The sequence below is a fragment of the Nilaparvata lugens genome, chromosome 6 (assembly GCF_014356525.2).
Source record: "Nilaparvata lugens isolate BPH chromosome 6, ASM1435652v1, whole genome shotgun sequence".
Lineage (NCBI taxonomy): Eukaryota > Metazoa > Arthropoda > Insecta > Hemiptera > Delphacidae > Nilaparvata > Nilaparvata lugens.
Genome location: NC_052509.1, coordinates 65980814 through 66007262, shown reverse-complemented (window position 1 = coordinate 66007262; position 26449 = coordinate 65980814). Strand labels below are relative to the sequence as shown.

General features: G+C 34.5%; 1 protein-coding gene across 6 annotated transcripts in view; it reads left to right on the top strand.

The window, feature by feature from the left end:
* LOC111048259 (potassium voltage-gated channel protein Shaker) overlaps positions 1–26449 on the top strand; it is a 692857-nt gene that overhangs the window by 520654 nt on the left and 145754 nt on the right. The gene's annotated exons all lie outside the window — the stretch shown is intronic.

Sequence of the window (26449 nt, the reverse complement as noted above, 5' to 3'; positions counted from 1 at the left end):
GATCTCAGTGTTATGAAAGCAAACTTTTGAATCAAATTATAAAAAAAATATATTTTCTTGATTAATTTGACATTAAATTGATTATTTTCTCAAGGAAATGATAATTATTATTAAATCAAATTTAATGGTATGAATTGAGTAACAGCTGTGTACACTCAGTGGCAAAATGGAGAGACTTGACAACGTTTTTCTCCTATCTTTCTTCACTGCCATTATAACGTGGACCTCACTATAGAAACCCTTCGCGTTGACTGAGATATGCAAAAAGATGGTAACTCAAGAGTTGCCTACATGCAAGATGTATACGAATGTATTCTACACTCTGAATTCGCCCCTGTCCAATTTTACTTTCCTTGCCCTATTACCATAGGTAAGGTAAGGAAAGTATTGCTTTTCAAAAAAATTAGGTACCCCAATTTCTAAATTTTTATACGTTTCAAGGTCCCCTGAGTCCAAAAAAGTGGTTTTTCGGCATTGGTCTGTATGTGTGTGTGTGCGTCTGTGTACACGATATCTCATCTCCCAATTATTGGAATGACTTGAAATTTGAAACTTAAGGTCCTTACAATATAAGGATCCGACACGAACAATTTCGTTCTAATGCAATTTAAGATGGCCGCTAGAATGGCAAAAATGATGCCAAAAAACAGGGTTTTTCGCGATTTTCTCAAAAACTGCTCTAACGATTTCGATCAAATTTATACCTGAAATTGACATTGATAAGCTCTATCAACTGCCACAAGTCATATATCTGTGAATATTTCAGGAACTCCGCCCCATCTATGCAAAGTTTGATTCTAGATTTCCAATTATCAGGCTTCAGATACAATTTAAACAAGAATTTTTATGTGGGAAAGATTGAGCATGAATATCTCTACAATTAATGTTCAGTAAAATTTTCACCTAAAATTGAAAATAAGCTCGAAATTCGAGAAAATGTGATTATTCAATTACAAACTGTTGACAACTTTTAATTCTATTAAATCATTCACTATGAAGAGATATCAGACAGCGTGTGTCTCCAGCGTTATTGTCCTGTCACCAGCTGATTCAGATCTTTGAATAATAGTCTTGAGATGAGCGTGAACACTAGCGTCAGGTGATCACTTTTCATAACGACAAGGGAAGTTGTGTGAGTGCGCCACAACAGATTTTTCTTTTTATTCTCTTATCTGTCTGATAATTATAATCTCTATTGAATAAACATTACTTATTCTCAAAACCATCAACTTATTAGAGGAATTTTAGCTTCAATTTTGTAATTTCATTATCTCATTCTGAAACCTTCACAGCCACTCAATAGAGAATAACACTTGGAGTTCTCATTTATCTGTTAACTCTCCTATTGAATTTGAAGAGTTCTTCAATGTTCATGGGATACGAAAATTAAGGTACTTATTGCTTTATGAACTTTTAGATTTTTGTATGTGATGTTTGAAGATGGTGGTGTTTTTTGCACCACTGTTCTTGATTTAGTATTATCTATTTGTTTCTTATTTTTGCATGTCCTAATTGTATATTTGTTTTGTATCTTGTGTATGTAAATGAATAAAGAAATAAATGAAATAGTATTATCAGTTACAATATGTTTTCAAGAACAAAGAGCTTGGTCTAACCGTTCTTTCTCTGTATGAAGCCTCAATCAATAGATTTCTATAGCAAACTATACTTCCGTAGATATCTGTGACAAGCACGCTGTTTCTCCGATTGGTTCTTGTAGAATTAATCACGATTAAAATATAACCAGCTTTTGTGAAACCGGGCATTGGAGTAGAGATATATTTATAGTTAGTGCTAGAGTATAATCTAGATTTTAGTATTTTCTTGTACCATCATCCTGGATGAGAGAGTGAGGGAAAGAGAATAGTGAATAGACAGTGTGAGTGTGAGAGAAAAATAGCATTCATTCTTCTCACGATTAAAATATAACCAGCTTTTGTGCAACCGGGCATTGGAGTAGAGATATATTTATAGTTAGTGCTAGAGTATAATCTAGATTTTAGTATTTTCTTGTACCATCATCCTGGATGAGAGAGTGAGGGAAAGAGAATAGTGAATAGACAGTGTGAGTGTGAGAGAAAAATAGCATTCATTCTTCTCACGATTAAAATATAACCAGCTTTGTGCAACCGGGCATTGGAGTAGAGATATATTTATAGTTAGTGCTAGAGTATAATCTAGATTTTAGTATTTTCTTGTACCATCATCCTGGATGAGAGAGTGAGGGAAAGAGAATAGGGAATAGACAGTGTGAGTAAGTGTGAGAGAAAAATAGCATTCATTCTTCTCAACAGAATGAGGGAGAGAGGATGGTGAACTTTCTCAATCTCTCGCTCTCTCTCTGTCTCAATCTCTGTCACTCACGACAGCAGGCTCTAAATCCGTGTCACTATTTCATTGGGCCTGGTTACAACTGCAGGCACCGTGCTTCCAATCGATATCTTTTGCCGGCTGATTCTAACTACAGACACGCCCACACGCGCACTCACACACACACACACACACACACACGCGTGCGCGAGCACGCACCGTGGGAAGATTGTTGGTTCAGATGTTTGAAGAGATTCTTGGCGAATTTGATAATCAGCTGCTGAAAATACCGGCCAGTTTTCTGTGCGTTCGGAACTTTTAAATATTTGCATCGTGTTGTCTGGTTCCAGTAACAGTTAAAGTGCGTACAGATATACGCGCCGCGAACTTGAGCAATTCACTTTTAATCAGCTGACTATATCTGTATTCTTACAGAAACGGTAAGATACAGATATATATAAAGCTTGGCATCAGCTGATTAAAAGTGAATTACTCATGTTCGCGGCGCGTATATCTGTACGCACCTTTACAGTTACAGGAGATAATATCTCCTCATTTTCTCGTATTATCTTCGTTAGATAAAGATTATCCCAGTATGTTTGATTCACTCTCAATGCTGAGAGGATATCTTACAAAACTTGGCATACATGGATGCCTTCTAGAGGGATTTTTTCTTTTCTGTTTTGCATTATACATACAGTTACAATAGTATCTATTAAATATTTTCTAGGTGTGCATCAGTCTTTAACTTCTACCGTAAATGAATTACATTGTCTCCGAATCCATATTCCCTTCCTTCACATTTCCGTTATGCATGGCACGTTACCCTCAGTAAATTATTATATTATCATATTCTCCATTGTCAATCAATAATAATTTTTTCATCAAATCATTGTCGTCGTTTTTTTTCTTCATTTCATTCCTTTTTGTTTTTTCTCTGTTTTTGGTCTTTCCATCTCATTATTTCTCTTTTTTGAGCATTCTTTTCCATTATCTTCATTGAGCTATATCATAATTACAAATAATAAAATATTCCTATTATTAAGATGCACTAGATACCGTAAGTTTATTTGCAACTTACCTGCGCTCAGGCTTATGCCTTAGCAGGTTTTTTTTCCTGTATTGTATTAAGTGTATTATTTTGTATACAATATTCTATAATAGTATGTTATTATTCAATTGTATTTTTGTCTTGAAAATGGAAAATAAATTTGATTTGATTTGATCTTACGTCACAAGTCTGGGAAGTGGCCTTTTGCAGGAGAGAATGATATTTCTAGTCGAGGCGTTGACCGAGACTAGAATTTCATTCGAGCACTGCAAAAGACATTCACTTCCAAGTAACGTACACTATTTATTGTAATAATAATATGGATAACAATAATATTGAGAAATAGAAAACATTACCTATTTGTGCTGAAGTTACTACATGCATTCTATAAACAAAACCTAGTTTACAAATTCCGGATCAGGAATTTTGTGGAAGTTGACAAAACTTCCACCTGGAGCGCTGAAGATGTTTTTTTTTGTAACAGTTTCACAAGGAAGTAAACTCTACAATGACTGTAATAGTGAACATTTGAATTGATACTGTCTGCTAAGTCTGAATCTCTAATGTATTAATGAGAGAATAAGCTATCACAAAACTGATGGGATACATGATTCCCAATTATTAAATAACTTTAGTCTCCATGAGAGAACGAAAAACAAGGTGAAAAAGATGAATTTCTCCTTACATTCTTCTTTCGCCTTCCATCCTTCTTTCTCTCCCCTTCTTCTTCTTCTCTCACTCTCTAATTTTAATATTCTTTCCGAAGAATGGACATTGAAATGTCCAAAGCTCCGCCAATTTATGTAGATGCATAACAATATGATTATTATCTATAGTTATTATATTACAAATTGCTTTTTCATATCATATACAGTTCAATAATTATTTTCTTAGTCTATATTATGTAAATTCATCTATAATTTTGCTGTATTGTAAGCTATTGTATATAAGTGTATAAGCCAGTATATATTGTAATCTACATAAATAAAGTACTCAATCAATCAATCAATCTCTAATGTATTAATGAGAGAATAAGCTATCACAAAACTGATGGGATACATGATTCCCAATTAATTATTAAATAACTAGTCTCCAGGAGAGAACGAAAAACAAGGTGAAAAAGATGAATTTCTCCTTACATTCTTCTTTCGCCTTCCATCCTTCTTTCTCTCCCCTTCTTCTTCATCTCTCACTCTCTAACATTTATCTTCCTGTGAACATAAAAGTGTTGCACATTTTCCCTTACAAACTCTATCAGTTTAGTAGGCCTACTATGTACCTATGCCAGCGCACAAACCTACTTTTTGCTGGCTTTGTCAGGTAGAAAACAAGTTATTTTCAATTTAAGAAATTATGTATTATTGGAATCTTATTATGTATATCTTGCTTGTCTATTATTTTTTCCTCTACCTACTGTCAAAAGTACTTACTTTACTCCCTGAAACATGATACTAAAGTGTCACTTTTTCGCTCTCGGTACTAAAAAACAGAAATACTCCCTAGGGAGTAAAAGTGACTCCATTTAAATAACATGGGAAGCATCTCTATTTTAAAAACGTACATTTGGAATAGGTCAGAAGGTCTAAGCTCAGATGAGGAAGCATATAGAGTTGTCATTAAACCAACTAAATTCAATACCTCAACCAGACATTTGATCGATATATAAAATTTATGTTTGTATGCTGAAATTATTATTACAAACTTCATATCACTATACAGAAAAAAAAGGATATATTTTTTTCTTTTATTCCATGTTATTCAAAATATCAGCCAACGAATATTACTTATTAACTAATCAAATTTGAAACGGGAACTTCATCATAGCTGTAGTTTTGGTTGTCATTGTTGTTACAACTTTAGCCGACAGATAGTGCTGTCGGAGGAGAACTGTGATTACAAGCCAGCTGTTTCTGTTTACTTTTTAGATTATGATGTAACACATTGTTTGGTCACATACGTTTTTAAAAATTATTTTATTAGCAGTTTTTATAAAAATGTAGGTGGAGGAAAAATGTTGTGTATAATTATCACGAGTGAAAAATGTTTTTTCTCCCTCAGGAAAATTGTTGCCCTTGGCTTCGCCTCGGGCTTCAAACTTTTCCCTCAGGGAGAAAAAACAGCACTTTTCACTCTAGATATACAAATAACTATTATTATTCATAGTCTACATTGAATTGTTTTCAATTTGACAAAATAAATTTGAATTTGATGAGACATGATTCAATCAGACAATTGAAAAATATAGCTCAGAAAACATGTCTGTACTCTACAGAATCTAATGAAGGCTCGACGGCCGACCGGTGCATGGAGATGAGTCGTAAAATGAGTGGAGGGTGGTGAGGGGTTTATGAGGGGGGATGAAGGTGGGATGGAAGTTTAAGAGAAGGGACGAAATTGTCGTGTTGAGTCAATTATTTTGGGACGGACCCAAAACTATCTTTTGCCTCTCCCTGACGTGAAACATGTGTCAAGTTATGAGTAGATGGATAGACAAGCCTTCTCACTAGGAATTCTGCACTTCTTTTGAAGTATATAGAGCTCGTGAACAGTTTTACTTACAAGGGACACGTGAATAACTAACTAGGAGACACTAAATCTTATCATAATCTACTGCTATCATTTTGGGAATGGAGGTTAGAGAATGTGATTATCTACAGTGAGATTCACGTTATAATGACAGTGAAGAAAGATAGGAGAACAACGTTGCCTTCTATGGAGGGTAACTGAAACAGGTTTAATGATGAAATATTAACTGTTATTTTAAGATGATATTAACTGTTAATTAACTGTTATTAATTTTAAGAAATATTAACTGTTAATTCTCGTTTTTAAGATAATCAATTATCCTATTATATTAAGCGAGCAATTTCTGTATAAATATTTATATTTATTTATGTCCAACGGATCTCGAAAACGGCTTTAAGGAATTTTAACGAAATTTGGAACATAGTAGGTTCATGACAAGGATAGTATATAGTGTCTATACACTATTCCTGGGTTTATGATATAAAAATTCTTATTGAATGGAAAAAGACTGAGAAATTGTCAAAAAACCACTGATTTATTGATAATTAGAAAGACCGGTTTCGGTTATTACACCATTGTCAATCTCTGATAAACAATCAGAGAGTTTATCAGAGATTGACAATGGTGTAATAACCGAAACCGGTCTTTCTAATTATCAATAAATCAGTGGTTTTTTGACAATTTCTCAGTCTTTTTTCATTCAATATGAATAATTACCACAATATCAACTTCTCAACTACACAAAAAATATAAAAATTCGATTGCACTAGGTCTCATCCTCGGGAAAACTCGCTGGAGGACATGAAAAGGATGATTCATCCTTGGAAAAACAGATGATAATTTCGTCGTCTGTCGATAACAGAAGATGCATGTGCCTATGTGGGAGATCAGCTGTGTAATCAATCAGCTTACCGTATCTCGCCAGAAATCTAGAAATTTTAATAGACTCGATCAAAATAACCTGATTTGTTGACATAACATGGTATATAAAAATATTCGAAGATAATCTTCATTTTTAAATGATTAGTGAGTGTTATTTTTTATTCAATTTGGTTTGTAAACAATCTAAATTAGAACTTTTCTGTTTTCAAATATTTGGACTGAAAATTGGACCTGGATTCAAGTGTATGGAACATAACCTACTCTTTGGACCATTTTAGTGTATGAAAATTCAGGGAAGGAACAGTTTTGGGCTGTGCCTGTTAGTCCTTCCCCTATCATTTTGAAGAATCGTGTTATGTTTATCAATAAATAGATAACGAGCGAAGCTCGGTGACCCGATATTATTCTATCAAGCAAGAAATTATATTTTTCAATGATTTTTCATAATCATGATTAAATATTTTGTTGATTAACTATATTTCTACATTGTTAAAAAACAAACTGGCAACAGAGCAAAGCGAGAAAGAGAGAGAGCTATCCGCTTCGTTGAATGATAGACAAGGATAGCAATACAATTGCTAGTCAAACACTGCCATTATAACGTGGACCTCACTATAGCGTGTGAGGTTGTTGACACTTCTATTATAATTCGAATTTGAATTTGAATTTGAATTATAATGTCACTACGTCGGTCATTCCTAAAGTAAGACTAACGTTCCAAAGTTGGTGGAGACTATAGGAAGGGATAGTTTTCAAATTTCATCTTCCACCGCCTTTCATAGTATATCTGTGGTGATTCATGTTATCCTGAAGCATCTGATTTAATGATAATTATTATTGCTAATTTGCTTCAATAATGATTAACTCCATCTCTAATATGTTTCATCCGTATGATTTCATGATAAACTCCATGATTGAGATTAATATATCCTAGTCAGTTCAATTTCTACATCGTTTAAGAGAAGTTTGGCAACGTTGGCAACGACTAATTCCGTATGATTCCATGATAGATTCCATAATTGAGATTAAATATATTCTAGTCAATTCAATTTCGACATTGTTTAAGAGAAGTTTGGCAACATTGGCAACAACTAATTCCGTATGATTTCATGATAGATTCCATAATTGAGATTAAATAATCTATTCTAGTCAATTAAATTTCCACATCGTTTAAGAGAAATTTGGCAACGTTGGAAACGACTAATTCCGTATGATTTCATGATAGATTCCATAATTGAGATTAAATATATTCTAGTCTATTCAATTTCTACATTGTTTAAGAGCATTAAGGAATCTAGCAACGTTGCGAAGCTAGAGAAGTTTGATACTATCTGCTTTGTCGGATGATAGACAAGGATAGCAACACCAATGTTAATCAAATAATTAATTCCATTATAACGAGGACCTCACTATGGTATATTTCCATGTTACGACTACTTGGGTACAATACAATCATCAATCATCATACAAATCAGAGTGGAGTCTCATTTCCGGAAGAGTTTGAGGCAAATCTTTCTTTGAGGTAGTGTAGGGATTTTTTTTTCAAGATGCAACATAATTTATTGAGATGGAGAAATATTATTTTTCTTTCAGGAAATAGTATTCATTTAATACATTTTATAAATAGAATCATTATCTATATATATAAAAGCGAAATGGCACTCACTCACTGACTGACTGACTGACTCACTCACTCACTCACTCACTCGCATAACTAAAAATCTACCGGACCAAAAACGTTCAAATTTGGTAGGTATATTCAGTTGGCCCTTTAGAAGCGCACTAAGAAATCTTTTGGCAATATTTTAACTCTAAGGGTTGTTTTTAAGGGTTTAAAGTTCGTCTTTTAGCATGTATATTCTTCTTCTCCCAATCTCTTATGAAATTTCCATATCATATGTTACTATAGAACTATAATCTAGATAGAGTACCTCTTCGAAACAGTTGTTAACTGGCAACTAAATTAATAATTTTGTCAGGTTGGCATTAAGTTGAGTTGACTTTGTTAGGTTGGCACCAAGTTGAAGATTGAAATGCATTTATCGCGGAAAAATTGATTGGGCACTGCTACTTCAATCCTGGGAATATTATATTACTAGCAGTCAGGCTCGCTTCGCTCGCCATACCCGTTTAGCCAGACGTTTAGTCTGGATCCCCGACTGGATCGTCCTAACATATGATAAAAAAGTTCAAATAATGAAAAATGCAGGCGAGCGAAGCGAGCCTGCTGATCTCATTCTTGGACGATCCAGTCGGGGATCCAGGGGGCGGAGCCCCCTGGCTAGACGGATATGGCGAGCGAAGCGAGCCTGACGGCTAGTCATGGTATATAACTATCCCTAGCATATAACTGTATTCATAGCACAAAAACTTTCCTTGTCATTATCAAAATTGATCACCTGACGTTAGTGTTCATGCGCATCACAAGTCTACTATTCAAAGAACTGAGCCAGCTGGTGACAGGACAATAACGCTGGAGACACCCGAGTCTGCTATCTTTTCTTAGTGAATGATATAATAGAATCAACAGTTGCCAACAGTTTACAATTGAATAATCACATTTTGTCGAATTTTGAACTTATTTCAATCTCAGGTGTAAATGTTACTAAACAATAATTGAAGAGATTTTCATGCTCATTCTTTTCCACTTGGAATTCTTTGTTTAAATTGTATCTGAAGCCTGATAATTGGGAATCTAAAACCAAACTTTGCAGAGATGAGGCGGAGCTCCTGGAATTTTCACAGATATGAGATTAGTGACAGTTGATAGAGCTTATCAATGACTATATTAGGTATGAATTTGATCAAAATCGCTCGAGCCGTTTTCAAGGAAATCGCGAAAAACCTTGTTATTGTAAAGACCTGAAGTTCCTAATTTCAAGTCATTCCGTTAATTGGGAGATGAGATATCGTGTACACAGACGCACATACACACGCACATACAGACCAATCCCCAAAACCCACTTTTTTGGACTCAGGGGACCTTGAAACGTATAGAAATTTAGAAATTGGAGTACCTTAATTCTTTTCGGAAAGCAATACTTTCCTTACCTATGGTAATAGGGCAAGGAAAGTAAAAAATGGATGTTCATTCAAGGAATCAGTCAGCCTTCTGCATGGTTCAAAGATTCAAAAATTAGGAGAAAACTAATGGAAGTTGTAGTTGACAGAGGAAGAGATAGTTAAGACACGTGTCAAAGGCAGGTCATTAGCTTCACCCACAGAAACTTCATTTGTCTCGCCAACTTGCTCTATGTAAACCCATATTCGTTCTCTCACTCTTATGATCGTCCCACTCACTTTGGGCTACCATGAAAATTTGGAAGTAGTTTTGGAGGTAACTAATGACTGGAAAAGGCTCGCATGCAGATGCTCGGTTTAAACGGAGATATGTCAGCTGTTTGTTTAAACCCCGTATGAAACACATTCTGATAAATGCCACCATTTCTACAAGTAAACGTGGTTTAACGTTAAACGTAGACAGTGCCCCGAAGAATCTGAAATAGGGTGAATAATTGAATATCAGTACTGTAATAGTGAGGCCCACGTTATAATGGCAGTGTTTGATTAGCAATGGTATTGCTATCCTACATTGTCTATCATTCAACAAAGCGGACAGCGCTATCTCTTTCTCGCTTTGCTCTGTTGCCAGATCGTCTTTCAACAATGTAGAATTAATAATTAACAAAATATTTCATCTTAATTATGAGAATTCATTATGAAATTATTGTAAAATATAATTTCTTGCCTAATATAATATGATTGATTATTTTAAACGAGAATGAACAGTTAATATTACATCAATGAACATGTATCAGCTACCGTCTATAGAAGGCATTGACAAGACAGAGTATCGGCAACGTTGTTCTTCTTTCTTTTTCCACTGCCACCTCACTCTATGAGTGAATCAACTTTGCCATTAACATGAATGTATCTTTTAATGTTGATATCCATCATCTCGGTTTAAACGGAGAGAAATCAGCTGTTTGTTCTAACCCGGAATAAAACTCACAATAATAAAAATGCAATTGGTTTTTTCCCAAGAGAAAAGAGAGGCTATATCGGCCTTGATGAAAAAAATTTGGGAGAATGGGAGAAATAAGGATCTGGTACGGCACCCAAAGTAAATACTTACGATTTCCATGTAAGGGAATTTGACGCATAACAATAATAACTTGTAGTTCTGTGAACTGTGAACAGTAGACCTCGTGCTCAGTAAGTTACATTGATCTTCTGTTATGTTTTCTCAAGAATTAATAATTAATTTATTAATTCAAAATGTCTGGGAAAAATCCTAAATAAACATAGAGATTTCTGTCCTATCGTACCGTGACGTGTCGTCCCGGAATGTGAGTGTGAGCGCTGTTATCATGTCTGGCTGTCGTCGATACGCCAATCAAATCAACCCATCAGAGAACATTCTGTGTTGTCGTGACGGCGAAAAATCGGTGTGTTGAAATTAACAAAATAAACTACCATAATTCTGATTTCCTACAAACTTAATTTCTCACTTTTCATGATTTTAGAAATCTATTCTTTCCAATAATATTTGTTGCAATTTTAATCATCAGATTGAAAAAGAAAAATGTAAAAGAAATGTTGTCTATCAATAACTCCAAACTCCAAACTAGAATCATGGCCTCAGTTTATGGAAAGACAAAGTTAGTAGACAACTGTCTAGCCTACTAACGTTGATGGAAATATACATTTTCAAGATGGTCGATATTTTTGAACGGGTAGTATTACAGTCCACTAGACAGCTGATTGATGATGAATAATAAATTCCATAGTCTGATTTCCACGGTAATATTTTTGTTGAAAGGGTAGTATTATAGTCCACTAGACAGCTCATTTATGATGAATAATTCTATAGTCTGATTTCTACGGTAGACTAATATTGGTGTTCGAAGGAAACTCCTTTCCCTTTCGTATTATCATTTTAATGCAAAATTGAAAAAAAATCTTAGGTATACGTCGACGCGAAATTGAAAAAGGAACATACCTGTCAAATTTCATGAAAATCTATTACCGCGCTTCAACGTAAATGCGCAACATATAAACATTTAAACATTAAGAGAAATACTAAACCGTCGACTTGAGTCTTAGACCTCACTTCGCTCGGTCAATAATAATAATAAGTGCAATCGTATCTCCATGTAATCGTAGATAAGCTTTAAAATTAGGTGATTCTAAGATGGTAACTATTCAAATCGGTTGAGTACCGGAAGCAGGGTTGGCTTCCTTTTTCTATGGGTGCAAGGAAAAATATTTATTGGATAGTAATTGGAAGATATTGAATCGAACAAGACCAGAAGGTAGATAGATTATTAATTTTTTAGTAGTTCTGTGCGATATTGAATGATAGATTGTTACAAGGAAGAGGCATAAAGTGGGATTTAATTTTGATGTCAAACTTCAATCGAATTCTCATTGATGGTATAATATGTATTCAGAGAAATTGAGCTTTAAAGTCTAATATTACCATTAGAAGGAGACTTGAGACTGATACATCCAAAGTTGAGAGAGATTAAGCAAGCGTAGTGATTCCACCAAGATGGAGAAAGAGAGAAAACTTAGTAACTACACAAAGATGAAAAGAGAAGGTAATAGGACTTGAATGATTGATCTGTTTACAAGAATGACACAATGAAGAGGGCTTCTTCATCCCATCTATCCAAATTGTGGCTTCAATAACAAAGCAAACAAATCATTGTTTCAGAGTTCAAAGTAGACATTGCTAGATCTATGATGGTTTCTGATTCGAGCATGAAATCAGCTTCGGTTGAGAATATTTAACATCACAATGAGGTCCACGTCATGGAGGCACTATCCCACTGTGAACTATAGTCATGTCTACATTATAATGACGGTGGAGAAAGATAGGAGAACAGCGTTGCCGATTCTCTGCCTAGCCACTGCCTTCTATAGAAGATAACTGATACCTGTATAATCTAATGTGGTATTAACTGTTCATTATCGTTTAATATTTATTTATTTATTTATTCATTTATTTGTTGATATAATTACAAATCATATGAATATGATTGGGATAGAACAACAGGCATAGCCCAAAACCATTCTGTTCCCAAATTTTGATGAATAATGAAATGTCCGAAAAAATAGGTTATATTCCTAGTGAGGAAAGTTAAAGTTCAAAGTTGTGTCCAAAAATATATATGAGCTAGAAATTTTGAATTCAGAATGATTAAAATACCAAATTATAGTCAAATATTTCACTTAATATCACCGCACTTTGAATAAATTAAGTTAATTCAGAAAATTTTGAAGCCAAAAATATACACACAACTTTCCACTAGCACAGCTGTGATCATGGTATATATATATATATAAAATAATAATCAATCATATTCAATTTTACCCAAAAAATATATTTTTCAATTTTGAATAACAAATTTTCACAATTGAGATTGAATATTCTGTTTATAATTTGACTAGTAGTTCTGTGAACAGTACTACGCGCTCAGTAAGACAGTAGACCTCGCGCTCAGTAAGTTACATAACCTTTGTTATGTTCTATCGAAAATTAATAAATAATTAATCAATTTAAAATGTCTAGAAAAAATCCTAAATAAACATAGAGCTTTCTCTCCTATCGTACCGTGACGTGTCGTCCCGGAATGTGAGTGTGAGCGCTGTTATCAGGTCTGGCTGCAACTGTCTACAACGTTGATGGAAAGATACATTTACTAGATGTTCGATGTTTTTGAACGAGTAGTATTATAGTCAACTGTCTACTAATGTTGATGGAAAGATACATTTCCAAGATGTTCGATGTTATTGAACGGGTAGTATTATAGTCCACTAGACAGCTGATTTACGATGAATAATACTATAGTCGAATTTTTACTCCAATATTGGCGTATGAAGGAGGCTCCTTTTTCCTTTTATATTATCTATGAAATGCAGAATTTTCAAAAACCTTGTACATACGTCGACGCGCATTTAAAAAAGGAACATACCTGTCAAATTTCATGGAAATCTATCACCTCGTTTCGCCGTAAATGCGCAACATATATAAACATTCAGAGAAATGCCAAACCGTCGACTTGAATTATAGACCTCACTTCGCTCGGTCAATTATATTTCTCCATTGTTCAAAAATAATTTAGCAATGTTGCGGAGCTAGAAAAGGATAGCACTATCTACTTTGTCATGTGATAGACAAGGATAGCAACACCAATGCTAATCAAACACTGCCATTATAACGTGCACCTCACTAAACATATTTGATTGCTTTCATAGTACTTCTCACCTGCTCAAACTCCAAATCAAGTTGGAAATAATCAATTATATCTTATTAGGCAAGAAACTATATTTCTCAATAATTTTATAATGAACTTTAATTGGTCCATAATATATTTTTGTGTAGAATTCAATAGAGATGGTTCATTTCATAGTACTAAGAATCTATGAAACAGTAACCTAGTTTCTCAATTCTAGAGATGAATGCTTGGCATTCTCAGTATGTGATGCTTGCCAAAATTTTCGGCAAATCCAAAAAACACAACAAAAATCTTCAACACCTCGGATAACAACTGGGTGGCAGAAAATAATGACTACTAAGTGCCGGTTGCACAACAGCTGGTTAAATTTTAACCGTGATTAATTCCACGAGAACCAATTGGAGAAGCCGTCTTATCAAAAACGCCTTCTCTGATTGGTTCTCGTAAAGTTAACCACGGTTAAAATGTAACCGGCTGTTGTGCAACCGAGCCCAAGACTCGCAATTCATCCATCATCTGAATATGTGTCAAATTGATATTTTTGTCATATCTCATTAATATTTTGGTGCTATCTCTTATTAAAAAATCTGGTGTGGCGCACTCACACAACTTTCCTTGCTGTTATGAAAATTGATCACCTGCCGCTAGTGCTCACGCGCATCTAAAGTATACTATTCAAAGATCTGAGTCAGCTGGTCGAAAGCTGTTTGATCGAAATTGTTCGTGGATCCTTATAGGGAAAGGACCTTAAGTTCCAAATTTCAAGTGATTCCGTTAATTGGGAGATGAGATATCGTGTACCACTCATACACACACACACACACACACACACACACACACACACACACACACACACACACACACACACACACACACACACACACACACACACACACACACAGACACACACACACACCTATTGAGTCAGCTGGTGACATTACAATGACGCTGGAGACACACGAGGTCTGCTATCTCTTCATAGTGAATGATTCAATAGAATCAACAGTTGCCAACACTTTGCATTGAATAATCACATTTTCTCGAATTTCGAGCTTATTTTCAATTTCAGGTGGAAATGTTACTGAACATTAACTGTGTCTGTTAGCCCTCCCCAATTACCAATTAATAACCGTGTATTATAAATCAAAAAATACTTTTAATATTTTGGTATAATGTGATTATTTATTATTCAATTCCTTTTCTAGGGTTGTTTATGAATTTTCAATTATTGACCGAACGAAGTGAGGTCTAAAATTCAAGTCTACGGTTTGGCATTTCTCTTAAAGTTTAAATGTTTATATGTTGCGCATTTACGGCGAAACGCGGTAATAGATTTTCATGAAAATTTACAGGTATGTTCCTTTTTAAATTGCGCGTCGACGTATATACAAGGTCTTTGGAAATTTTGCATTTCAAGGATAATATAAAAGGAAAAAGAGCCTCCTTCATACGCCAATATTAGTGATAAATCAGACTATAGAATTATTCATCATAAATCAGCTGACAAGTGATTACACAGATGTGTGGAGAAGCCAGTCTATTACTGTATTTGTATAAGGTCTATAGTTTCAATCAAAGACCTTGAAGAGGTACCGTATGCATCTTTAAGCTGGATTTACACCAAAGTTATTAACAAAATTTTAATAACTTAATCCTTATAGATCCTATTAGATAGAACGCAAGTCGATAAACACACATGTTCATCATGTGTATGTTAAGTTATGTTCAATCTAATATAATCTATAAGGATTGAGTTATTAACATTTTGTCAATAAATTTGGTCTAATCGCAGCTTTAAGGTCTTTGGTTTTAATATTTTGTTTTGCAGTCATGGTATTATTATGCGTGTCCATTAGTATAAATATTCTCACATTCGAAAAAATTAATTTAATAGGTGATTGAAAATAATCAAATGAACTAAATAATGCTGAAGAAATTATAATATTTTTGATTGAAAAAAATTAGTTTTCATTAGATGGAAAGATTATTACGGAACTGGAAGAATATTATATAAATTCTGGAATAGAAATATATTCTATCCATTGTTTAAATTAACATAAATATTAATAAATTATGGAATACAAATTCAAACGTGAACTGATTTTGTTAACATTTAAAACAGTTGACATCAGGTACTTGTGGATGAGAATACTGCGTGAGGTTTACTGTTCACAGAACTACTAGTATACTGTATCAAACTGCAATGTGAATTTATTTTCCATTGATTGATACAATAAGTAATCATCAGAATCATAGAAAGAGAAAAAATAAGGTAACCTTGTGCTATTCCTCTCTCGAAATTAGATAAGGTTACACATAGTCCGAAATGGGTTAAGTCTTGTAGTTGTTCACTTCACAAAATTTTCAGTCCTTAATTCGATAGAATGTAATTTGTCTACTGATTTTCCTATTGATGAAATGTTCTTAATAATGTTTTTTGTTTATAGGTGAGTAAATACCTTGGAATAAATCTGTATGCGGCTTATCAAATGTTTGCGATATGGTGAGTCACTTGCTTTTATCATTTCTCAAAATGCCATGAAATAAGAACTATTTGGCATGTAACTTGCACATGATCTAGAAAAATATTCATTTTGTTTCAAATTTATGAGTGCTGAAACTTAATGAGTATTTCACAAACAGAGAAATTTAGTTTTGTGTTGAAATTTTTCTTATAATTGATGTTTTTGGAAAATGATACACCCTATGCATGTTTTGCACAATAGACTTCTTTATATTATTTTTTCCACTAAAATTATTTTTGTCATAGTCATTCAATCTCAGCTGATTTCCATGCATGAAATCAAGCCGGTAAACAGCTGTTTGCAGAACAAATAAACATATGATTCTCATTACAGCATAGCCTACCAAAGACCTTAAAGAGATATAGACCCACAATGCCTATGCCTTCCCAATGTTAGCTCTTACTTGAAATTGAAGGCCGCCATTGGGGTATTTTAGCACGAGATATTATATATTATTATTTATTTGTAATACAAAGGCATTGGTGGCATTGGTATGTAATAATCTTATGGCTTGCCCCCTCAATGGCAGATTTCAATTCCAAGTACGACACTAGCGCTGCATGTGAGTCTATGCATCTTTAAGGTCTTTGTAGCCTACTATACTTTAATGAAACCATTTATGTTTTCTTTACAGTCAAGTATGTTTCCTAGTCCCGAAATAGGAACAGCAAAACTGCTACAAAACCACCTTCAATGCTCCAGGTGGAAGTTTTGTCAACTTCCACAAAATTCCTGATTCAGAATTTGTAAACTAGGTTATGTTTATAGAATGCATGTAGTAACTTTAGCACAGCAGGTAATGTTTTCTATTTCTCAATTATTCTTCTTTAGATCATTATGACAAAAAAAAGTGTAGGTACGTTACTTGGACGTGAATGTCTTTTGCAGTGCTTGAATGAAGTTCTAGTCTCGGTTAATGCCTCGACTAGAAACATCATTCTCGCCTGCAAGAGGACTCTCCCCGTCCATGTGACGTAAGATACTATACTCCATGATTTTTTATTAACAATAAGTCTAAGCATGTGAAGAGATTGGAGTGTTTAAATCGCTACCAATTGTATAAAGCCTTCTTGAGTATTGTCGATTCTGTTAAACAAGTGATTGAACAGTTTTGTTACTTGTTTATGGGCTTGATAATAATTATGCATGTGAAAATTGGTTTCGAAGCTTATCGTCAATTATTTTTCGTTTTAATCATTAATGATTGCTTCATAAAAACCCATTGTTTTCAAGAAGCATGAGTACTCAATTAGTTGTGAAAAATTGCAAAGTGCTATGAATTGGAATACTGCTGTATTGAGAGTTATAGCCGTAACATACAAAGAATAATATAACAATATATATGCAAAATATAATACAAGAATAATAAAACACAATAAAATACAAAGAATACCACACACACTCCTTTTGAGGCTCAGACGACATCCAGACGGTAGCCAAATATTCATTCATGCCAGACTGTTCACAAGATGTCTTCTCGAAGTGTAGCTACAGCTACCTGGCTCAGTTATCCTGGTTTTTAGCTCCTCAATATCAAGTGCTAAGAGAGGAACATAAACGCAATCCTTAACGTCTCCCTACAGGGAAAAAAATGATGAGCTGAAAACCAGGATAACTCAATGTTCAACTCAGGAAGTTTCAATGTTTTAAGAAGCTTCAATAGTTATTTGTATATCTAGAGTTAAAAGTACGACTTTTTCTCCCTGTGGGAAAAAGTTTGAAGCCCGAGGCGAAGCCGAGGTCAGCAATTTTCCTGAGTGAGAAAAAGTATTTTTCGCTCGTGATGTACACAACATTTTTCCTCCATCTACATATTTTTATAGAAACTGCAAATAAAATCATTCCAATAACTTATGTATTGGTGACAATGATTCCTAACAACATAACCTAAATCTAAAACCTAAAAACCGGTCGTCTGATTGGCAATGCCGATTGCGCTATCTATCGGCAAAAGTTGTAACTATTATATCAGCTGAGCAGCTACCAAAAATGGCTGACTCCAGATCACGCGGTTCAGATTTGAATTGCAGATCAAAAATACTTGTTGGCTGGTATTTTGAATAGAAATAAATATTTTAAAAATTGTATAAATTTTTATCGTCTACTAATATTAAGAATATAATAATTATCATACAAACATATATTTCATTAGTTAATCAAATTTCTGGTTGTGGTATTGAATTCAGTTGACTCAATGACAGACACCTCTATTATGCTTTCTCATCTGAGCTTAGACCTTCTAACCTATTACAATGTAAGTTTCAAAATAGAGATGCTCCCCATGCTATTTAAATGGAGTCACTTTTACTCCCTAGGGAGTTTTTCTGTTTTTTACTACCGAGAGCGGAAAAGTGACACTTTAGTATTAGGTTTCAGGGAATAAAGTAAGTACTTTAGACAGTAGGTGGAGGAAATAGTTATTTGTGCAACTAGTGCGCAAAGTGACAGTTTGCTGCACCGAAAGAAACGTTTACCGAAAGAAATGGTTTCTTGAGTGCAGCAGAGGAACTTTGCGCACGTATTTCACATTAAGTTTTTCCTACAGTTACCATTGAATATGAGAAGTGGGTAATTATTGGGTAAAATTGCCTGAAATCCATCAAATGTTTTTCTGTGTAATTTTATTATTGATAAAAACCTTAATCCTAAAATCCTAAAGTCCTCGTTGTCCTTGGTTATAATATATAATGAATAATAATTAGCGCGTTGTGCTTCGTTGCACGTCTGCTCACTATAGCAGCCACAGCAGTCACTGTTACCAACTTCATTTTGATTTTGCTGCACTGTTGCTCCATATAACCTACTAAGTATTTTGCGTTGCCATGTTGCAAATCTGGAGTGCAGAAAAATTTTTTCGCCCCACTTGGATGTAATGAGCTGGTTTACGTGCGTCATATGGAGGCCGAAAGTGATTGTTTTCTGACCAGGCCGGTAAAATTTTTACGGCCCTAGGGCTGTAAAATAACCTTGAAGTCAGCTGATTCTGATTTGATGTGAACGTGTTTACAAAATAGTTTATGAAACGGAATCAGTTTATGCTTCTAGAATTGAAAGTTTTTGCAATAAGATACTATCATTTTATTTGGATGAATGAAATACAAATGAGATATTATAAACTATTCAAATTCAATTTTCAGAGTATAATAGAATCTAACCTCAAACCTCCTAGTAAAGCGTTTATCATGGAACATGGTGGGTAAACGGAATCATTTTATGCTTCTAGAATTCAATAAAGTACTCTGTAATAATATACTATCATTTTATTTAAATGAATAAAATACAGATAAGATATATATTATAAACTATTCAAATAATTCGATTTTCATAGAAGAATAGAACTTCTAACCTAAACTTCCATTGACATTCAGATCACATCAGATTGGCCGAATTTCAAGTGTGCTAAAACAGCTGATCAAAAACTTTTTCAAATGTGATAAACCAGCTGATCAAAAACTTTTTCAAGTGTGATAAACCAGCTGATCAAAAACTTTTCATTATTTGTGTTTATCATTCAATAATTAAAACATTTATAATAATATCATCTTATTGTCATTTGGAAGAATAAAAAGTATAAACTCAATCTCTTACATAATTGAACATAATCTTTTAGGTTATTTAGACAAATCAGAATAAAAAATAAAAATACTTGGACAATTACTGATATTCAGATTGCTAGAGCTATGACCTTCCACTTTTGCTTCGGAAGTGCTTATAATAGACATGAGAATAATATTATTCTCATATATATATTGTTTATTTTTCTGTGTGGCGAAAAATTACGTCTCACCATGGGCAAAAATGTTTTTCCGGCTCTCAATCTTTTCTAGTCCTCGGCCTACGGCCTCGGACTTGAAAACCGATTTCGAGCCAGAAAAGTCTCATTTTCGGCCCTAGGTGCGAAATATACTATTCCCGCACTAGAGCGGAAAAGTGATTCTTTGCGTTCTGTAATCAGTGCAACAATGGCCACTTTTCAACGTAACTGTAGGAAAAATATATAAATCATGAATGACCAGTTGGGAGGCTTGTAGTAAAAATATCAATGGTGTTCAGAGCTTATGAATAGGAAAATGTCGTTCAAAAATAGAAGTGGAATAGGACACTAGCTGTAGTTTTTAGCTCGTTGGCTTGCTTTCTCAAAGGTTTCGACTTCAATTAGTCTATCGCACCTATCCATCACTTTTAGGCTGCTCTCAATTTGGCTTTCTCTTGTCAGCTAGAAAGTTCGCTAGAGTGAGGTCCACGTAGTTATGGCAGTATTTGATCAACATTGGTGTTGCTATCCTTGTCTATCATGCAACAAAGCAGATGGTGCTGTCCTTTTCTAGCTCCGCAGCGTTGCCAGTTCGTATTTTAACAATGTGGAGAAATAACTAATTAACAGAATATTGAATCACAATAGTAGAAATCTATAATTTATTTAATTATTGGAAAATTATATTTTCTTAACGAATGAAAGAAAATTGGTTATTTCAAGCAAGATTGATCAGTTAATATTACTTCAGATTTATGCCGTTATCAACAACTAGTTTCTATGGAAGAAGAAGTAGAAGTAGTGGGAGAAGTAGAAGAAGAAGAAGAAGAAGAAGAAGAAGAAGGAGAAGGAGGAGGAGGAGAGGGAGAAGAAGGAGAAGAAAATTGAGAGGGAGAAGAAGAAGAAGAAGAAGAAGAAGAAGAAGAAAAAGAAGAAGGAGAAGAAGAAGAAGAAGAAAATGGAGAGGGAGAGGAGGAAGAAGAAGAAGAATAAAAAGAAGAAGAAGAAGAAGAAAATGGAGAGGGAGAGGAAGAAGAAGAAGAAGAAGAAGAAGAAGAAGAAGAAGAAGAAAACGAAGAAGAAAAAGGAGAAGAAAAAGAAGAAGATGAAGATGAAGATGATGATGAAGAAGAAGAAGAAGAAGAAGAAGAAGAAGAAGAAGAAGAAGAAGAAGAAGAAGAAGAAGAAGAAGAAGAAGAAAATGGAGAGGGAGAGGAGGAAGGAGAAGAAGACAGAAGAAGAAGAGAAGATGAAAAGAAGAAGAAGAAGAAGAAGAAGATGAAATTTTCTTGCAAAACGTGTTACGTTTCTCAGTCAATCTGTGTTTCTGTTGAACAAGATCGAGGCAGTCGATCTATATAGTGAGGTCCACGTTATAATGACAGTATTTGATTAACTTTGGTTTTGCTATCCTTGTCTATCATTCGACATATCCGATGGTACTATCCTTTTCTAGGTCCACACCGATGCCAATCATGTTTTTGACAGTGTAGACATATAATTAATTAGTGCAGAGAATCGGCATCACTATTCTTCTATCTTTATCCACTGCCATTATAAAGTGGACCTCACTATAGTCGACAGTACGGCATTCATCTTTGGAAACTTTTGATCTCTGCTCATAGAGCAAAGCAGTGCAGAGAGAGAGAAAGAGTGAGTGATAGAGTGTGGGAGAGATTGAGAGAGAGAGAGAGAGAGAGAGAGAGAGAGAGACAGAGATAACAAGGGAGAAACAGTGCGGAAGAGAGTGAGAGAGATATAGCGAGTGAGAGGTTAGATTAGATTTCTCTCTTTATTTATGTATGTTACAATATTTACTGGTTTATACACTAATATTTACATCAAATGACGGTGATGCTAATTATTCAACGAATTTTACAAAGTAAAGATAGTTGATCAATGAGAATAAAGATTAAATGCAATTAGGATAACGATAATATAAAATTGTAATGTAACTTCATAATTCGGCGGTTTTTCAACAAATAATTGTCGATTCTTCAATAAGGATATAGAATAATATCCTTCCCTTGAACACACGACCGGAAGAGAGAGAGATAGGGTGTGAGAGAGTGGTTTTTGATTGATTGAGTACTTTATTTATGTAGATTACAATATATACTGGCTTCTACACTTATATACAATAGCTTACAATACAGCAAAATTATAGATGAATTTACATAATATAGACTAAGAAAATAATTATTGAACTGTATATGATATGAAAAAGCAATTTGTAATAAAATAACTATAGATAATTTTATTGTTATGCATCTACATAAATCGGTGGAGCTTTGGACATATCAATGTCCATTCTTCGGAATGGATATTAAAAATATCCTTCTCACTAACTCTCTACCAAAAGAGAGAGAGAGAGAGGTGCTGAGATAGAGAACAAGGGAGAAACAATGCGAAAGAGAGTGAGAGAGAAATAGTGAGTGAGAGAGAGAGTGTGTTAGTTAGTGAGAGAGTGGTTGGGAGTGAGAGAGAGATAGGGAGTGAGACTGAGTGAGAGAGTGTGGTTGTGAGTGAGAGAGAGATAGCGAGCGAGACTGAGTGAGAGAGTGTGGATGAGAGTGAGAGAGAGGGAATGTGTGATTGAGAGTGAGAGAGAGAGCACTAGTCCGTGCGTAAGTAGCACCACTTGACCACCACTCTTCTACCACTGGAGAAGCGCCACTCTTCAAGCCAAGCCTAATCCCTACAAGAGCCCAATTTAGTGCAGTACGTCTGCACACACCATTTCTCTCACACACACTCCCTCTCTCTCTTTCTCTCCGTCTAACTCTCTCTTTCTCTCCGTCTAGCTCTCTCTTTCTCTCTCTCTCTCTTTCTTTCTCTCTCCCAATCGTTGATACCTTCCATTCATCTCTGCATTTCTCACAATCTTTCGTTCCCATTCAACTTTTTCCTCTAATTTATACTTTTGATGTCTCATCTTTCTGAACCTTTGCACACATCCAAATGATTCTCTCTTCTCTCTTTCTCTCCCATATCTGTACACACAGCCAAAGAATGTGTCTTCCTCTGTCTCTCTTCCTCTCTCTTATGTATTTCATTCATCTTTATATTTTTCACAACATTTTGTTCCCATTCAAAATGTTTCTTCTTCCCAATCCACACCTCTATCTGATTCCATTTTTTCCTACATCTGCACACACCCATAGGATTCTCGTTCTCTTTCTCTCTCATGTCTGCACCCACAGTCAATGGATGTCTCTCTCTCTTCCTCTCTTACATGTACTTCATTCATTTTCCTATTTCTCACAACCTTTCATTCTCATTCAACGTTTCTCCCAGATCTATACTTCCATCTCTCTCTACTTCTGCATACACATTCACTGGATTCAAAGGATGTCTCTCGGTCTCTCTTTCTCTCTGATGACTTCCATTCATCTCCATAATTATCACAAGATTTCGTTTCATTCAAATTTTCTCTCCAATTCATACTTTCACTCTTATCCTATATTTCTGTAACTTCTCTCATCTCTCCCAATTTCCTCGTCATATATATATACTTTCCTCTCTCTTATCCTTTTCTATTCTCTGATACCTTTCATTAATTTTCTTTGAATAACTTGAAAATGACCAATGGTTGAAATTGGTCGTTAAAATATTTTAATATTTCATTAATATTTTAATATAATATAAATTGCAGTTCCGACTCTCCTATGTGGAAGTGAGAATTGGATTCACACACGTAGAATGAACAGTCGAATTCAATCTGCAGAAATGAGGTTTTCAAGGAGTGTATTTGGCTGCACTACAGTTGATAGAATCAGAAATACTGATATAAGACAGGTTTTATTGGTTTTTCCTCTACATGAAAGAATTATTCAAAATAGACGCAACTGGTGCAGTCATTTGGATAGAATGCCACCTGGAAGAATTTCCGTTGTAGTCCAAAACTATAGACCTACAGGAAAAAGAGATGTAGGGAGACCAAGAAAGAGATGGGTACCGGAACAAGTTCATTAGTAAACCTAATCGCTGAAGTGAAGATGATGATGGTTATGAAATATTTTAAAGTTTTTAATAAAGGGTACTACAAGTTTTTATATATTGAATGGAAAAGACTAAGAAATTGTCAAAAACCACAGATTTATTGATAGTTAGAAAGACCGGTTTCGGTTATTACACCATTGTCGATCTCTGATAGACTAAAGTCTATCTTTAATCTAAACTCTTTATTTCAGTAAACTCTTAGTTTACACAAACTCTTAGTTTAGTTTCTGTAACCTCATCAGTTTATCAGAGATTGACAATGGTGTAATATCCGAAACCGGTCTCTCTAAGTATCAATAAATCTGTGGTTTTTGACAATTTCTTAGTCTTTTCCATTCAAAATATAAAAAGTTGTAGTACCCTTCATTAAAAACCTTAAAATATTTTAACGACTAATGGAAAAGAAAATTAATAAAAGGTATCAGAGATTAGGAAAGGACAAAAGAGAGGAAAGTATATATTTCTAATTATAAATCTGTGGTTTTTGACAATTTCCTAGTCTTTTCCATTCAATATGAATAATTACCACAATATCAACTTCTCAACTACACAAAAAGTTTTTATATTGTTTTTATTAATTTGTAAAAAGTGGCTCATATAAGTGAAGTGATTTCATTTTCCTCCTCTATTGTCATAATTTTCACTCTCTGCCTCTCACCCATTTTATCTCTCCATCATTCCCTCTCACTCCCAAACCATTTTCACTCCACCTTTCCAACATTTTTCTCATCCTTGCTGCATCATTCTCTTACTCTCTAATTTTTTCTTTCTTCCACACCATTTGCACCTCACCTTTCCCACATTTTTCTCATCCTTTCTCCATCATTCTCTTTCTCTCTTATTTTTTATTTTTCCCACACCACTTGCACTCCGTCCCAATTAGCTGTAAAGATATTCTGCATCAGGCAAACGAGGTGTTTCACTCTTAACAGTGGCAAAGGTGTAGACCCTGACCTAGCATGACGTCATAAAATTATCATTATCAGCATTTTTGGTCGCGAAACGAGTTTCACTCTTCCATGTTTGCTACACTTCTACACTGTTATACCATAAAGAAAAGGAATCATGAGAAGATATCCGAAGATTTGGGTCGTTTATGTACCAGAGTTCATTCATTTATTAGATAGAGCGAACCATACAATAGTCGGAAAAGAAAAAACAGGCTATTGCCCAAAACTTCTTCAATTTCCTGATTTTGTCACAAATCGTCCAAATATTATGTAGAGGTTATGTTCACTTCAATTTCAACACCAAATCTTCAATCTGAAACTATGAATCAGAATAAAACAAAGAATTTCAAATTTAGATAGATTGATAATGAAACTTCCGTTGAAACAAAAACCAAACTTCAAATATTCACAAAATATAGAATAAAATCACTTAAATTTTGAGCTCGAAAATATCACTTCACCATAGCTACAACAGCTGTTATATTTGATTTTAGTTCAAGCTGATTCTACTTTCTTTGCCCTATTACCATAGGTAAGGAAAGTATTGCTTTCCGAAAAAGATTAAGGTACCCCAATTTCTGAATTTCTATACGTTTCAATATCCCCTGAGTCCAAAAAAGTGGTTTTTGGGTATTGGTCTGTATGTGTGTGTGTGTGGTGTGTGTGTGTGTGTGTGTGTGTGTGTGTGTGTGTGTGTGTGTGTGTGTGTGTGTGTGTGTGTGTGTGTGTGTGTGTGTGTGTGTGTGAGTGTATGTGCGTCTGTGTACACGATATCTCATCTCCCAATTAACGGGATGACTTGAAATTTGGAACTCAACGTCGTTACACTATAAGGATCCGACACGAACATTTTCGATCAAATGCAATTCAAGATGGCGGCTAAAATGGGGAAAATGTTGTCAAAAACAGGGTTTTTTGCGATTTTCTCGAAAACGGCTCCAACGATTTTGATCAAATTCATACCTAGAAACGTCATTGATAAGCTCTATCAACTGCCACAAGTCTCATATCTGTAAAAATTTCAGGAGCACTGCAAAGTTTGATTCCCAATTATCAGGCTTCAGATACAATTTGAACAAAAATTTCCAAGTGTAAAAGATTGGGCATAAAAGTCTCTACAATTAATGTTCAGTAACATTTTCACCTAAAATTGAAAAAAAGCTCGAAATTCGAGAAAATAAGATTATTCAATTGCGAACTGTTGG